The sequence below is a fragment of the Tenrec ecaudatus genome, chromosome 5 (genome assembly GCF_050624435.1).
Source record: "Tenrec ecaudatus isolate mTenEca1 chromosome 5, mTenEca1.hap1, whole genome shotgun sequence".
In the NCBI taxonomy this organism is placed as follows: Eukaryota; Metazoa; Chordata; class Mammalia; order Afrosoricida; family Tenrecidae; genus Tenrec; species Tenrec ecaudatus.
In genome coordinates, this window is record NC_134534.1 from 118504050 (window position 1) to 118511480 (window position 7431).

Here is a 7431-nt window from a genome sequence, read left to right on the forward strand (position 1 = left end):
ATACAAGAGACCGCCACACAGAACAGTAATAACCCTGAATATCAATGGATTGAACTCAGGCCTGAAAAGACAGAGACTGACAGACTGGCTTAAGAAACACAACCTCTTGATCAGCTGCCTACAATATACACATCTCAAGATTACACACAAAAATAGGCCGAGAATCAAAGGCTGGTGAAAAACATACCAAGCAAACAGCACTTCAAAAAAAGCAGGGGTCGTAATCCTAATCTTGGATAAAATTGATCTAAAAGTGAAAACAATAGGAGATAAGGAGTGACACTATATTATGCTCAAGGGAACAGTACACAAAGAATCACTAGGCATTCTAAACATTTACTTGTCGAACAAGCATTCAGCTGAATATGTCAATCAAATACTCCAAAAGATGAAAAAAGAAATCACAGCCTCCACAGTTATAGTACGTGACTTTAATATACCACACTCTGAGAAAGATAGATCACTGTGAAAGAAACTCAACAAGGAGGCTAAAGTTCTAAATGCTACAATTAGATAGTTTGACCTGATAGATATCTACAGAACTCTCCACCCAAATATAAAAATCTCACATTCTTTTCAAGCCCACATGACACATATTTGAAGATAGACCACATGCTAGGGCATAAGTTGAATCTACATAAATTTAAGCACATTGATATCATACAGACCTCTCTTTCTGACCACCGTGCCATAGATTGGATATCAACAAAATAAAGATATTAAAGGTAAACAATTGGAGGATGAATAACTCTATTGCAAAAGGAGCGTGTACTGGTTCAGATCAGAGATGAAATTAGGATATTTCTAGAAACCAACAAGAATGAGAACATGACATAGCAAAACTTATGGGACACAGCAAAGGCTGTCATCAGAGGAAGTCTCATAGAATTACATGCACACATTAAAAAAAGAGACTTATGATTGATACACTGGCACAAAATTCACAGCAACTAGAGCAGTGTCACCAAGACAATCCAACTAGTAGCATAAGAAAAGAAATAATAAAAATTAGACCTGAGATTAAGGAGACGGAAGATAAGAAAACTGGAAAAAAAATCAATGAAGCTAAAAGTTGTTTTTTTTAAAAGGATAAATCAAATAGACAAATCTTTCGTGAATTTAACTAAAGAAAGGAAGGAACACATTTCAATAGCAAGGATAAGGGATGAATGAGGGAATATTACAATGGACCCTAGTGAAATAAAAAGGATATTTACACATTACTATGAAGGATTGTACTCCAAAGAATTCCAAAACTTGCAGGATGTGGTCAAATTCTTGGAAAAACAATACCTTCCTAGACTATCCCCAATGGCCGTCAAGAACCTCAACAGACCCATATCAATAGAAGAAATAGACATGGTTATAAAGGGATTACCAACCAAAAAAATGAACGTGGACCAGATGGGTTGACAGGGGAATTCTATCAAGCATTCAGGGAAGAACTGACACCAATTTTACACAAACTCTTCCAGAACATAGGAAAATATGGCAAACCCCAAAATTCTTTCTATAATGCTAGTATAACTCTAATACCTAAACCAGGCAAGTATCCCACAAGAACTGAGAACTACAGACCAATTTCCCTAATTAATTTCAATGCAAAATCTTAACAAAATACTATCCAACAGAATACAAAAGTATATAAAACAAATAATACACCATGACCAAGTGGGATTCATTCCAGGGATGCAGAGATGGTTCAACATGCGAAAGACCATCAGCATTAATCACCACATTGAAATGAAAAAGTGTAAGAACCACATGATAATATCGATAAATGTGGAAAAAGCATTCGACAACATCCAACACCAATTCATGTTTAAGACACTCAAGAAGACAGGAATGGGAGAAAAATTCCTCAAGATAATATAAGCTATATATGAAAAACCAACAGCCAATGTGGTAGTTAATGGAGAAAAGATGAGATCAATTCTTCTGAACAATGGGATTAGACACGGATGTCCCTTATCCCCACTCCCATTTAACATCATACTAGAGGTTCCAGTTTACAATATGAGGCAAAGAAACGACATCAAAGGTATTCATCTCAGGAAGGAAGAAGTGAAACTATCGCTACCCACAAGTGATATGATATTATACATGGAAAATCCTAAAAGTTCCATGAGAGGAGTACCAGAAGCAATAGAGGAATATGGCAGAGTGGCAGGTTACAAGATCAACAAACAGAAGTCTATCACGCTACTGTACACATTGGACAAGGCCACAAAAGAGAGGATCAAAAAAGGGGATACCCTTCACATTAGTTAAACCCAAATTGAAATATCTAGGGATATACCTGACTAAAAAAACCATAAGATCTGTATGACGAAAAGAAATGAAGGGTGACCTCAACAAATGGAAGGACATGCCATACTCATGGATCCGTAGACTCAATATTGTAAAGATGTCAGTTCTACCCAGTGCACTATATAAGTTCAATGATATCCCAATCCAAACTCCAGCATCCTTCTTCAAATAATTGGTAAAACAGATTACCAACCTCATATGGAGATGGAAGAAACCGAGAATTAGCAGAGAACTCCTCAAGAAGAAGGACAAAGTTGGAGGGCTCGCTTTATCCGACTTTAGCACCTATTTTACTGCCACAGTGGTCAAAAATAGCATGGTACTGGTATAATGATAGATCTTCAGACCAATGGAAAAGGATTGAAAACCCAGAAATAAAATCATCAGCATACAGACAACTGATCTTTGATAAGGGCCCAAAAAATATCAATTGGGAATCAGATGCCCTCTTCAAAAAGTGGTACTGGAAAAAATGGATAAATTGCTGCAGAAAAATTAAGTGAGACCCTTACCTCACCCCATGCACAAGAATAAACTTAAGGTGGATCACAGACCTTGAGGTAAAACTCCAAACTACTAGGGCCATCAATGAGGGAAATAGGACAAACCTGAGAATTTTGGCACAGGGAATATGTAGATGATCAGAAAGAGGGAAGGACACAAACACAGAGGATGTACAAATTGACCAGTGGGATACACTAAAGATAAAACACTTGTGTACATCAAAAGAATTCACCAAGAGTGTAATAAGAGAGACCACAGAATGGGAAAACATCTTTAGCAATGACACATCAGACAAAGGCCTTATTACTAAAATCTATAATACTCTGCTAACTTACAACAAGAAAAAAAAATCAATTGTCCACTCAGGAGGTGGGCAAAAGACCTGAGCAGGAGTTTCTTAAGGGCAGAAATCCAAATGACCAATAGATATAGGAGAAAATGTTCCAGATCTGTAGCCATAAGAGAAATACATATTAAATCAACTGTGAGATACCACCTAACACCTTCGAAGATAGCCCAATTCAAGAAATCAGAGAGTAACAAGTGTTGGAAGGGATGGAGAGATAGGACTCTTGTCCACTGCTAGTGTAGCTGTAGGTATGTACAGCCATTATGGTTATTGATTTGGTGATTTCTAAAGCAGTTGGAAATTGAGCTACCATATGATCCAGGAATCCCCCTACTGGGCATATACCCAGAAAAGACAAGAAACAAACGAGGGCCAGACATCTGTGCCCCAATGTTCATCAAGGCACAGTTCAAAATTGCAAGCTGTTGGAAACAGCCCAAATTTCCATCAACAGAAGAAAGGATTAAAAAACTGTGGTCATACATACAATGGAGAATTATACAACCCTAAAACTCATTGCTAAATGCATGAAACAAATTGCTGCATGAGGAGAACTGGAGGACATTATGCTAAGTGAAGTAAGCCAAGCACAAAAGGACAAGTACTACATGAGTCCGCTGAGGTAAGCTCAAAAATTCCAAAAGGGCCACAGGGAAGAAGCTACTGTATACATATGTCCCTGGGTTGAGGTCCAGGTAATATGGTAGGGGCCAGACCAAACTCAGGGATACATATGGTAGTCCACTAAAAAGGAGGGGGGAAAACACATGGGTATCTGGCACTAGCCCACACAGGGGGAGGGTGCTGCTTGTGTCTCCACAGGAAAAGAGGGACCAGACTTCAACCCAGTGCTCCAAGACAAGAATGCAACACACTGACATGAAGCAGGGAACTGATAAGAGAGGCCTGAAGGACCGACTCCATTACCAACTAAATGGAGAGCACCTCTCCCCTCCCCCCCGCCCCCGCAGCAGAATAATTCACTTCAGAAGACAGCACTGAAGCTACAGCTCAAGGAGAGGGACTTGTCTAATCAGAGCACATAGGAGCCAATGAGGGGGGGAAGGAAAAAAAAAGAGTGAAGCACATCTTGGGCCACCAAGCTCTGAGCAGCCAATGCACAGAAATGACCACAGGGCCGGCCACACCATGGGACACAGCATTCCTCACTGACCCATAGCACCACAGTGGACACTAGAGACACACGGTGGGAATTATGCCCTCCCTGAGCCCACTACGCTGATGCCAGCCACTGGGGGCATGCAGCACAGCAGTGGGGGTAGCAGAGCAATGAAGTTCCCAGGGAATGCCAGGGATAGATGTGGGGCCAGGGTATGGCACCCCATCAGACTCAATTGGAAGGCACTCATAGAGGACAACAAATAGACCTTGAACTAGTTATAGGGATTTTTGTTGTTGCCTTTTTGTTGTTGCTGTCGCTATTGCTTTATTTTCTATTGTTGCTTCATTGTACTTGATCTTGTATTGGTGTATATTGTTGTTGCTGCATGTCTGCCTGGAAAGGATAGGCGGGATAAATAAACCAGAAGAGAGAACAATGGGATGACAGGTTCAGGGGAACAGGTGGGGGAAAGGAAGTGGGTGTTAACAAACCCAGGGACAAGAGAACAACAAGTGATTCAAAATCAGTGGCAAAGAAGGTGTAGGAGGTCTGGCAGGGCTGGATCAAGGACAATGTAACCAAAAGGAATTCCTGAAACCCAAATGAAGGCTCAACATGATAGTGGGACAAAAAGAAAGTACAAGGAAATAGAGGAAAGGACTAGAAGGCAAAAGGTATTTATAAAAATCAAAATAAGGGATTATACAGATGTAAGTATATTTATATACGACAAGGGGGAAATAGATCTATGTACATATATTAATAGGTTTAGTATTAAGAAAACAGATGGACAGTGGGCCCCTACTCAAGTACTCCTTCAACACAGAACATTTTGTTCTAACAATTTGGCAGTGTGAGATGCTCACCTTCCTGGCATGATCCTTGAAGACAATGTGTGCACAAGCAAATGTGACGAATAAAGCTGATGGTGCTCGGCTATCAAAAGATATAGACTCTAGGGTCATAAAGGCTGGAAGATAAACAAGGGGTCATCCAACTGAGAAACAACAAAGCCCACATGGAAGAAACAACAGTTTTTGAGATCATGAGGCATCGATGAGATAAGGTATCAGGCATCAAAGACCAAAAAAATCATAGCATTGTGAGTGAGGGGGAGTGCAAAGTAGGGGCCCAGGGTTCATCTGTGGACAATTGAATATCTCCTTGCAGAAGGATCTCAGGGAGGAGATGAGCCAGTCAGGGTGCAGTGTAGCAATGATGAAACATACAATTTTCCTCTAGTTCTTGAATGCTTCCACTCCCCCATTATCATGATCCCAATTCTACCTGGCAAATTCGGCTGGATCTGAGGATGTACACTGGTACAGATAGGAACTGGAAATACAGGGAATTCAGGACAGATAAACCCCTCAGGACCAGTGGTGAGAGTGGCAATATTGGGAGGGTGGAAGGAAGGTGAGGGAGAAAGGGAGAACAGATTATAAAGATCTACATATAACCTCCTCCCTGGGGGATAGACAGCAGAAAAGTGGGTGAAGGGCAATGTTGGATGGTGTAAGATATGACAAAATAATAATAATTTATAAATTATCAAGGGTTCATGGGGGCGGAGTGAAGGAGGGGGAAAATGAGGAGCTGATACCAAGGGCTCAAGTAGAAAGCAAATATTTTAAGAATGATGAGGGAAACAAATGTACAAAAGTGCTTAACACAATGGGTGTATGTGTGGATTGTGATGAGTTGTACAAGGTCCCAATAAGATGACTTAATTATTTAAAAAAATCAAAGCACAGGGAAAACATATATAAAAAAATCCCCCCCCCACCTAAAAAATAAAGAGGACAGGCAGTATTATTTTATGATAAAATAGCAGGACAAGGACACTTCAACACACCACTTTCTTGGAATGCACATACATTTTTCCCGTGCTCAAGGATCATTATTAAGATCAGATCATACAACCTTCAATAAGTTTATAAATATTAAAATTATATAAAGCCTCTTCTTGGATCACAATAATATACAATTAGAAATAAACAGGAAGAAAATAACTGGAAAATCAGGGGGGAAATCAAATACATGGATACTGAATACTCTGATTAAAAACTACTGGGTCACAGAATAAATAAAAATCTAAATAAAGAAATCCCTAGAATAAAAATGAGAATGAAAACATAACATGAATTAAACCTTTAGACAAAGCAAAATTAGTACTCAGAAGACAATTTATGAAAATAAACACACACACAAAGAAGAAACACCCAAAAGAAGAAAGAACAAAATTCAACAATTCCAAGTATGAAAGAGCAGCAAAAATGAAACATCCCCTAGTCTCCAGTAGAAAGGAAATGATAAAGACTAGAGCAGATAAATTAAAGAGAAAAGCAATAAGCAAAGTGGATAAGCCACCACCAAATTTAACAAAGGTTAAGAAAGAAAGGATGCAAATAACATGCATAAGAAATGCAATGGGTGACAGTCCCAAAGAACCAACAGAAATCGCAAGTATAATGAGAAACTGTACTCCCAAAAAGTTAAAGCCTGGAAGAATTTCTCTGTCTCTCTTGAAACACGTAATTTACCTAAACTAACCAAGACTTAGAAGTTTTGAATAGATCCATAATAAAAGAAATGGAACAGATCATAAAAACTTCTCCCAACAACAACAAAAAGTCCTGACACAGACGGCTTCACTGGATCATTTTACCAAACATTCACAGAAGAGCTGACACAATTCAATCAAAACAATTCTAAACATGGAAAAAGTTTGAATACTCCTAAATTCATTTTCTAAAGCAAGCATAATCCTGCTATCACAGCCAGGCTAAGATATCACTAAAAAGAAAATGAGAGGCTAATTCGTCATGAACATAGATTTAAAAATCCTCAATAACATTGTAGGTAATAAAATACAACATCATAACAAAGGTAATATATTTTGATCAAATGGGATTCATACCAAATATGCAGTAGTACAACACTAGAAAAACAATTAGTATAATACATTATACAAAAAGTGACCATGTTATTATGTCAATCAATGCAAGAAATGCATTTGATAAAATTTATTTCTGATAAGTCTCAGTGAAAATGAATAGTAGAAAAATTGTGCAACATAATTAAGGGAATGCACACAAAACCAACACCCTAAAGAACCGCCATTGGAGAGAGACTGAAATCAGTC